Genomic DNA, 11,039 nt, shown 5'->3' with positions numbered 1-11,039 from the left:
CACAGAAACATAAAGTGAAAAATACTGTTTGAGTACTAGTTATAGCATTAAATCTCAATGTACAGCACACTAAGGACAAAGATCCTACATGAGGAGTAAGTGCACAGTGACTCCTGTTGTTGACTTAACAAATTGACACTCTTGTTTATGGCATCAGTAATCAACCTAGGCTCTTGTCATGAGCTGCCAATAGGACTAAGAACCAAAGGGATCACATAAACAAGAAAAGTGTCTGCAAATACTAGCTGATAGAATCAAAAAGAGAGAGAATGATCCAACATGGGAAGTGAGATACACAGCAGACCCATAGAATGGCAGATGTCCTAAACAGCACTCTGGCCTCAGAATCAGCCCTTAAGGCATGCGGATCCGGCTGAAAAGCCCATGAGAGTATTTCAGGCATGGAAAGCCAAGACACTCTGGGGAAAAAAAAAAAAAAAAAAAAAAACCTAAATGAAAGATCTCTGCGAGTGAGATCCCAGTGGAAAGAACGGGTCATCAAAGAAGGAGGTACCTTTCTCTGAAGGGAGGAGAGAACTTCCACTTTGAGCATGGCCTTGTCTAAAAATTATCAGAGTTAGTGAACTCAGGGGGCTCACTTTGAAAAACATAAATCATATCTTGAAAATATGCGATCAAACTACTAAACAATTTAGAATTCTCAATATTTAAACACTGAAGAGGCTGACTTAAGAAGTAGAAAACTAGTATTTTGAAATAAATATTAAATTCTAGATTATTGGAAAGTCAATTTAAACAATATGAATTCAGGAAAAACTAGCATAATAAAGCAGATAATCAAGTAGGATTATGTAACCCCCAAATCCACAGCAATAGTTGATTTTTCTGATTGCATTTCAATCCATCCAATATTTTCTACGACAAAAAGTCACTTTAGTAGATGAATTTTTAGCTCATATTGAGTAAGTTTTACCTTATTCTGAAGCAGAACATTTGAAATCATTGGAATAAGGATCAGGATATTTTGAAAGCCTATGATTTTAAAATTATTCTATTTAGTTCTTCTTAGTGCATATTGTGCATACGGATATTTTTCCATTTTACCCTATATAATTTCCATAAATTAACCACCATTTTTCTCTAATCTTCTTATCCTTCTACCTCCCTTCTATTTATTTTAGTTGTGTTATTGTTGTTGTTGATGATGTTTTTTTATTTGAGAAGCACAGAGACAGAGATCCTCTCTATGCCAGCACACTCCACAAATTACCATAAGGCCAGCTCTGGGGCTGGGCCTGAACCAAATCAGGAGCCACAATATAGGTTTCCCATGTGGATAGCATGAACCCATTATTTGAATCATCACCACTGTCTCCCAGGATCTGCATTAGCAGGGAGCGGGAGTGAGAAACTAAAGCCAGGAATCAAACCCTGGCACAATAATAGGAGATGTGGATGTCTTAACTGCTATGCAAAATTTCTATTCCTATTTAGTTTTAAACTTTTTTTTTTTAACTTTTATTTAATGCATATAATTTTCCAAAGTACGACTTATGGATTACAATGGCTTCCCCCCCATACCGTCCCTCCCACCCACAACCCTCCCCTTTCCCACTCCCTCTCCCCTTCCATTCACATCATGATTCATTTTCGATTATCTTAATATACAGAAGATCAGCTTAGTATACATTAAGTATGGATTTCAACAGTTTGCTCCCACACAGAAACATAAAGTGAAAAATAATAGATGATTTTTTTAAATGATGATGAAATCAGAGCAGACCTATTGTCATGTTTAATCCCAGTGAGAGTCAAGTTGGGAATTGATAATTTTTTTTTTCTTTTTTCTTTTTTTCTTTTTTACAGAGGATCAGTTTAGTATGCATTAAGTAAGGATTTCAACAGTTTGCACCCCCATAGAAACACAAAGTGAAATATATTGTTTGAGTACTCGTTATAGCATTAAATCTCAATGTACAGCACATTAAGGATAGAGATCCTACATGAGGAGTAAGTGCACAGTGACTCCTGTTGTTGACTTTACCAATTGACACTCCTGTCTATGGCATCAGTAATCTCCCTATGCTCCAGTCATGAGTTTCCAAGGCTATGGAAGCCCTCTGAGTTCTCCGACTCTTATCTTGTTTAGACAAGGTCATAGTCAAAGTGGAGGTTCTCTCCTCCCTTCAGAGAAAGGTACCTCCTTCTTTGATGACCTGTTCTTTCCACTGGGATCTCACTTGCAGAGATCTTTTGCCAGAGTGTCTTGGCTTTCCATGCCTGAAATACTCTCATGAGCTTTTCAGCCAGCTCCGCATGCCTTTAGGGCTGATTCTGAGGCCAGAGTGCTATTTAGGACATCTGCCATTCTATGAGTCTGCTGAGTATCTCACTTCCCATGTTGGATCACTCTCCCCTTTATTTACTCCATCGGTTAGCGTTAGCAGGTACTAGACTTGTCTATGTGTTCCCTTTGACTCCCAGTCCCTTCACCATGACCAACTGTGAACTGAAACTGATCACCTGGAACAGTGAGATGGCATTGCACAAAAATCAACAGCCTTTGTATACACAGACAATGCCATGGCTGAGGAAGAACTTCTAAGATCAATCCCATTCACAATAGCTACAAAAACAATCAAATACCTTGGAATAAACTTAACCAAAGACGTTAAAGATCTCTATGATGAAAATTACAAAACCTTAAAGAAAGAAATAGAAGAGAATACCAAGAAATGGAAAAATCTTCCATGCTCATGGATTGGAAGAATCAATATCATCAAAATGTCCATTCTCCCAAAAGCAATTTACAGATTCAATGCAATACCAATCAAGATACCGAAGACCTTCTTCTCAGATCTGGAAAAAATGGTGCTGAAATTTATATGGAGGCACAAGAGACCTCGAATAGCTAAAGCAATCTTGTACAACAAAAACAAAGCCGGAGGCATCACAATACCAGATTTCAGGACATACTACAGGGCAGTTGTAATTAAAACAGCATGGTACTGGTACAGAAACAGATGGATAGACCAATGGAACAGAATTGAAACACCAGAAATCAACCCAAACATCTACAGCCAACTTATATTTGATCAAGGATCTAAAACTAATTCCTGGAGCAAGGACAGTCTATTCAATAAATGGTGCTGGGAAAATTGGATTTCCACGTGCAGAAGCATGAAGCAAGACCCCTACCTTACACCTTACACAAAAATCCACTCAACATGGATTAAAGACCTAAATCTACGACCTGACACCATCAAGTTACTAGAGAACATTGGAGAAACCCTTCAAGATATTGGCACAGGCAAAGAATTTCTGGAAAAGACCCGGGAGGCACAGGCAGTCAAAGCCAAAATCAACTATTGGGATTGCATCAAATTGAGAAGTTTCTGTACTGCAAAAGAAACAGTCAGGAGAGTGAAGAGACAACCGACAGAATGGGAAAAAATATTTGCAAACTATGCAACAGATAAAGGGTTAATAACCAGAATCTACAAAGAGATCAAGAAACTCCACAAAAACAAAACCAACAACCCACTTAAGAGATGGGCCAAGGACCTCAATAGACATTTTTCAAAAGAGGAAATCCAAATGGCCAACAGGCACATGAAAAAATGTTCAAGGTCATTAGCAATCAGGGAAATGCAAATCAAAACCACAATGAGGTTTCACCTCACCCCGGTTAGAATGGCTCACATGCAGAAATCTACCAACAACAGATGCTGGCGAGGATGTGGGGAAAAAGGGACACTAACCCACTGTTGGTGGGAATGCAAGCTGGTCAAGCCACTATGGAAGTCAGTCTGGAGATTCCTCAGAAACCTGAAGATAACCCTACCGTTCGACCCAGCCATCCCACTCCTTGGAATTTACCCAAAGGAATTTAAATTGGCAAACAAAAAGCGGTCTGCACCCTAATGTTTATTGCAGCTCAATTCACAATAGCTAAGACCTGGAACCAACCTAAATGCCCATCAACGGTAGACTGGATAAAGAAATTATGGGATATGTACTCTTTAGAATACTATACCGCAGTAAGAAACAACGAAATCCAGTCATTTGCAACAAAATGGAGGAATCTGGAACACATCATGCTGAGTGAAATAAGCCAGTCCCAAAGGGACAAATACCATATGTTCTCCCTGATCGGTGACGACTGACTGAACACCAAGAGGGAAACCTGTTGGAGTGAGGTGGACACTATGGGAAATGGTGGCTTGATCAGCATAGCCCTGACTGTTAATGAACAACTTAATACATTATCCCTCTTAGTAGTTTTTTTTATCTGTTCTACTTAATATGACTGGTTTAGATCTGTAATTAATACACAGTTATTCTTAAGTGTTGAAAATTAACTGAAATGAGATCCCTGTTGAACATGGTGGTGGGAATGGGAGAGGGAAGAGATGTATAATTTGGGACATGCTCAGGCTGACTTGCCCCAAGTGGTGGAGTTGGAAGCATACCAGGGGATTCCAATTCAATCCCATCGAGGTGGCATGTACCAATGCCATCTCACTGTTCCAGGTGATCAGTTTCAGTTCACAGTTGGTCATAGTTTTAAACTTTTAACAAATTTTTTGAAATTCATGAACCAGGTTTGATATCTTTCATCCTTCAGAGTATATAAAATTGATCTCTCACCAGCAAAATTCCTAACTGTAATAACATCTCCAAAGAAAAACACAAAAAGTCAAGATAACATTCTTAGTCACTATGTAGATAAGACTCTTATATTGCTAGCTATGCTAAAGACAACAATTGAAGGAAACTTGGGATATTAGTAAGTTATTGTCTTGAAATCAAGACTGATGGATTTCTGAGAAACTTATATGACTTTTTTTTTTTGACAGGCAGAGTTAGACAGAGAGAGACAGAGAGAGAAAGGTCTTCCTTTTCCATTGGTTCACCCCCCAAATGGCTGCTACAGCTGGTGCACTGCGACTGGCGCACTGTGCCAATCCGAAGCCAGGGGCCAGGTGCTTCCTCCTGGTCTCCCATGCAGGTGCAGGGCCCAAGCACTTGGGCCATCCTCCTCTGCCTTCCCGGGCCACAGCAGAAAGCTGGACTGGAAGAGGAGCAACCGGGAAAGAATCCGGCACCCTGACGGGGACTAGAACCTGGGGTGCCGGTGCCATAAGGTGGAGGATTAGCCTAGTGAGCCATGGCATCAGCAAAACTTATATGACTTTAAAATGATATATTAGATAGCATTTTTCTTGATTTAAGAAAATTATGAAGTAATAAAGTAAATGTAACTGCGTAGTTCTGCAGACAGATGTTATTTAAGTTTCCAAGCAGAGAGAATTTAATCCTGAGAGACAAAAATATTTGGTCAAACTTTGAAAGCATAATGTTTGGGGTGGTAAATCCTACAAAGAATTAGTGAGTCATTTTCAACAAAATCACAAAAACTTGCACTGTTTAATTTGTGTGTTTGTGTTTGTGTATGTGTGTGTGTGTGTGTGTGTATGTGTATAATAGCACTAATGGGCTCAGAGACAGAGGAGAGAGATGATTCCATTTAGGGGAAAGAGAAAAGATAAGCAGTCCTAAACTACAAGGAAATGGACAGGAGTAAAGATTATCAGAAAGGCATATCAGCTGAAAACATGACAGGCAGGAGGAAATTTAATGTTAGAAATAAAAAAGTTAGGTGACCTATAACTTACAATTAATTAGGTCTGGGATTAACAGTATTCACTGAGCACCAACTAGGTGTACAACCAACATATTACAACACCAGTGATGACCAGGAATTCAGGAATGCAGAGATTTTAATCATGATTACCACCAACCGTCAGTCCCAATTCTCTTCTGTGTCTTAGATGGTTGCAGAAAAAGCAAACAATTCTTCTAGCGAAAAGGTCATTAGACTCTGACCCATGGGCCACATGCTTGTTTTGATGAATGAGTTCATTGGAGCACAGGGTCTCCTCATTCATGTATGGTCTATGCTTGGTCTATGACTGCTTTCCCACTGCTGCAGCAGAGTTGAGTGGCTCCAGCAGGAACCAAATGGCCTCCAAACCAACAATGTTTACTATCTTGTCCTTTAACTAAAAACTTTGCCCATTGCTCCTCTAGACACTATTAACATTTTGGGCCATGGGATTCTTTGTTTTGTGGGGGCTTCACAGCTTCATAGGATGTTCAGCAGCATCTGTGGCCCTCATCTACTAGTTGTCAGCACCACACTGCTGTTTAGACTTTATTAAGTATCCCCTAAAAGGTGATATTGTCGACAGTTAGGAATCACTGCTCTAGACAAGCATCATGTTTTCTAAACATAGTATAAATTTCTAATGCACATCTCTGTTTCATATCAACCTACATAGAAACACACAAAGAAGCTAACTTGAAAAATTTTATTCTTAAGTGCTGAAACTTAACTGAAAAGTGACCGCTGTTAAATATAAGAGTGGGAGTAAGAGAGGGAAGAGATGTGCAATTCGGGACATGCTCAAGCTGACTTACCTCAAACGGTAGAGTTAGAAACATACCAGGGGATTCCAATTCAATCCCATCAAGGTGGCATGTACCAATGTCATCTCACTAGTCCCAGTGATCAATTTCTGTTCACAATTGATCATAATGATAGGACTAAGAACCAAAGGGATCACATAAACAAGAAAAGTGTCTGCAAATACTAGCTGATAGAATAAAAAAGGGAGAGAACGATCCAACATGGGAAGTGAGATATACAGCAGACCCATAGAATGGCAGATGTCCTAAACAGCACTCTGGCCTCAGAATCAGCCCTTAAGGCATGCGGATCCGGCTGAAAAGCCCATGAGAGTATTTCAGGCATGGAAAGCCAAGACACTCTGGGGAAAAAAAAAAAAAAAAAAAAAAACTTAAATGAAAGATCTCCGCGAGTGAGATCCCAGTGGAAAGAACGGGCCATCAAAGAAGGAGGTACTTTTCTCTGAAGGGGGGAGAGAACTTCCACTTTGACCATGGCCTTGTCTAAATATGATCAGAGTCGGTGAACTCAGGGGGCTTCCATAGCCTTGGCAGCTCATGACAAGAGCCTAGGGTGATTACTGATGCCATAAACAAGAGTGTCAATTTGTTAAGTCAACAACAGGAGTCACTGTGCACTTACTCCTCATGTAGGATCTTTGTCCTTAGTGTGCTGTACATTGAGATCTAATGCTATAACTAGTACTCAAACAGTATTTTTCACTTTATGTTTCTGTATGGGAGCAAACTGTTGAAATCTTTACTTAATGTATGCTAAACTGATCTTCTGTATATAAAGAGAATCGAAAATGAATCTTGATGTGAATGGAAGGGGAGAGGGAGTGGGAAAGGGGAGGGTTGCGGGTGGGAGGGATGTTATGGGGGGGAAGCCATTGTAATCCATATTCTGTACTTTGGAAATTTATATTCATTAAATAAAAGTTAAAAAAAGAAAATATAGAAATAATAAATAAAAAATTTCTAGGAGGTTAAGACATGTGTGTTTAACTCCCAAGAACCTAACTCTAGGTAGTATTATCACTGCTTTTCTTGGAGGAGAGAATATTTTAGATCTTTATCCTGTTATTCTCAATAATTTTACCTCATGTTTTAAAAATTTAAATAGTGAATTTATTTGTGCTTATCACTAACAGTATAATTTAGCTAGAATTATATTTAATTTGTGAATGACATGGTCTCTGGCTTTTCTTCTCTCTCTCTTCAATGACAATACTTCAATGTTCATGTGTACTTCTACTAGAAAGAGGAAAAAAGAAAGGCAAAAATGCAAAACTCAAGTTGACCATTCATTTTTCCTGAACTGCTATATTAAACGACCTCTTGAGGATCAAGTTGAGTGTCTGATAACACTTATTCACTCCAAAAAACTTGAAGTCACCCGTGATTCCTGTTCGGTTTGTATTTCACTACCTCTACTGATAACACCCTAACTCAAATCACCCTGTTCTGCTTGGATTACTGCAATAGGCTCCTTAATTTAGACCTTGCCCCATTGTACTCTATACTAATACATAGTTAGAACAATCCCTTTAACATATAAGTCAGAGCATGGAGCAATTGTACTCAAAACCATGTAATGCCTCCAAGTTCACTAAAAAAAAAAAAAAAAAACTAAAAAATTTTTAAAAAGCCAAAGTCTTAACAAAACTCTTCAAGGCCCAGTATGATCTGGTTTTCCAGTATTTGCTTCATCGTTCTTACTTTTTCCCAATTTCTCCTCTTCTTCAATCACACTGGCTTTCATGCTATTCCTTGAAAATAGCACAGTCTTGTCTCTGGGCATATGCACTTGCTATTACCCTCTGAAACACTATTTTCCCACATAGCCACTTAGCTAATTGTTTCAGAATTTTGTTGAAATGTTACCTTTTCAAGGTGGCTTATGCTGATCCCTTTTAACATTTGCAAGCTGCAACCCATTCCCTCTTTGCTGACTTTCTCCTTTGCTAATTTTCCCCCATTTTTTCTTTATTTTTCACACCATATTTTTAACAGGGAAAAAGAAGACTTTATGATGATAGAAGTGTCAATGATCAAGAAGATGTGATCATCGTAAAGGCGTACACAATAATTCAAAAAACTGATGTGTACAAAAATATGAATTATTCCACAATTGTGCTTGGGTATTTAAATGTCCTTTAATCAATCATTGACAAAACGAGGAACATATATATTCCCTGCATTGCATTTACTGATTGCTATAGTCCAAACTGAAGAATACACATTTTGTCTAAGTGCATATGGATTTTTATTTAAGATTAGTCAACACAATGAAACTGATAATAAAAACTATTATCTACAAAATCCCTGAAGTTTGAGAATTTAATAATGTACTTCTTGTGGGGAGCAATTCGGACTAGACTAAGTTACTGGAATTAAGACTTATTCTATGCATCTGCTCTCCCACAATATGGCGCTGGGAGAGAAGTAAACAGCTTCTGCACAGCTGCCTCCAGTTCAACCAATAAACTGTAGGACTTGCTCCTGATTGGAGGAGAGCAGCGTACTCGGCATGTGGGCAGCCGAGTTGGGATTGGCAGAGGAGGACTATAAAGGAGGAGAGAGACGGCATGCACCAGGAACATCTAACGGGAACATCTAAGGGGAACATCTAAGGGGAACATCTGTGCAGCCCCCGAGAGAGCCGGCCAGCGGTGTGCCGCTCCCCTGCGGAAGTGGGGAATGTGGCCAGGGGGAATTGCCCTTCCACGGAGGTGGAAGGGATAGTAGCCAACCCGGGAAGAACCAGCAGCAAACCCGGGGAGGGCCGGGCAGACGAAAGAACAGCGCAGGGTCTTGTGTCGTTCCCCCACGAAGACGGGGAGCGACATAATGGTGCCGTGACTCGGATATGAAGCCTAGGCAGGGCTTAGTGTCGTTCCCCCACGAAGACGGGGAGCGACATAATGGTGCCGTGACTCGGATAGGAAACCTAGGACGGATATGAAACTTAGGAGGGAAGAAACGGGAAGAACTGGGAAAATACCGGAGAGAGAGACTAGCAAACAGCCTAGGGAAAAGCCGGACGAAAAAGGTGCCGGAAGAAGCTATTGAAAGCCTAGGCATAGACTCAGATACGGACTACGGGGGGAAGCTGGGAGAAATCTCTAAGGTCGAAAGCGAAAGTGAAAGCTAGAACAAACAGACTCGGAAGCGGACTGTGGGGAGAGGCCAGGAGAAATGAGGGAGGAGTATTGTTGGAGGAAAGCTTGGGGAAACGTACCGGGTAGAGAAAAATGTTAGGGAAATTGAAGCCGCGGGGGGCAGGCCGAGGCGGAGACGAAAGCCACTTTGGGATTCTCAAGTTAGCCTGGGAATAAGGGGCGAAAAGTTGAATTCGCCAGGTTAGCCCGGGGAACTTAGATTGAATACTAGTGGCGGAGACGTGAGCTGACGCTGTGTGATTCGCGGAGGCTGCCGCGCGCAGAGAGAGCGTGTGGGGCTCAAGTAGATAGGGAACGCTGGGCTAAGTGCGAGACCGCGGAGTGTGCGCGCAAAGCCGAGCCACGCAGATGAGAGAGGCGCGGGCTGAAGCGGCTCAGAGCCGGAAAGCCGCCGAGAAGCAGCCTCGGGGCGGGCACCGGAAAGCCACAGGGATAAGAGAAACAGAAGTTTAGAAGTAAAATGAGAGAAATAGGAATGCTGGAAGATAGAAGTAAAATGGGAGAAACAGGAATGCCCGGAGATAGAGAAATAGAGAAATAGAAAGGCCTCCCCTCAACATGGCAATGAGAAAGCTTGGATTCGGTCTGCCTGATTAGGGAGGTGGTGAGCACCTGCGGGCGGCTAGCAGCTTATGCGCCGCAGGTCACCGAAGACAGGCACAAATTAACATCAGTAAGGCCTCCCCACAATACCGCAATTAGAAGGCTTGGATTCGGTCTGCCCGATTAGTGAGGCGATGAGCACCTGTGGGCGGCTAGCAGCGTATGAGCTGCAGGTCACTGAAGATAGGCACGAATCAACACCAATAAGTCCCCCCACAACATGGCAATGAGAGAGCTTGGATTCGGTCTGCCTGATTAGGGCGATAAGCCCCTGCAGGCAGAGCAGAGCATGCGCTGCAGGGCACCGAACACAGGCACGTATCAGCGCCTAAAAACCTCCTCACAACATGGCGAAGAGAGGACCCGGATTCGGTTTGCCTGATTGATAGGACTTGTAAGAACCTGTGGCAACTCTAGCAAGTAGAGCAGAGTGTGTGCCGCGGGACACCGAAGACAGGCGCGTATCAACGCCAAAAAATAAAAAGAAAGGGGGATCTGTGGGGAGCAATTCGGACTAGACTAAGTTACTGGAATTAAGACTTATTCTATGCATCTGCTCTCCCACAATATGGCGCTGGGAGAGAAGTAAACAGCTTCTGCACAGCTGCCTCCAGTTCAACCAATAAACTGTAGGACTTGCTCCTGATTGGAGGAGAGCAGCATACTCGGCGTGTGGGCAGCCGAGTTGGGATTGGCAGAGGAGGACTATAAAGGAGGAGAGAGACGGCATGCACCAGGAACATCTAACGGGAACATCTAAGGGGAACATCTAAGGGGAACATCTGTGCAGCCCCCGAGAGAGCCGGCCGGCGGTGTGCC

This window comes from Oryctolagus cuniculus, chromosome 5 (genome assembly GCF_051225735.1).
Source record: "Oryctolagus cuniculus isolate XC-2025 breed Fujian yellow rabbit chromosome 5, ASM5122573v1, whole genome shotgun sequence".
Lineage (NCBI taxonomy): Eukaryota > Metazoa > Chordata > Mammalia > Lagomorpha > Leporidae > Oryctolagus > Oryctolagus cuniculus.
This window is presented reverse-complemented; position numbering follows the sequence as displayed.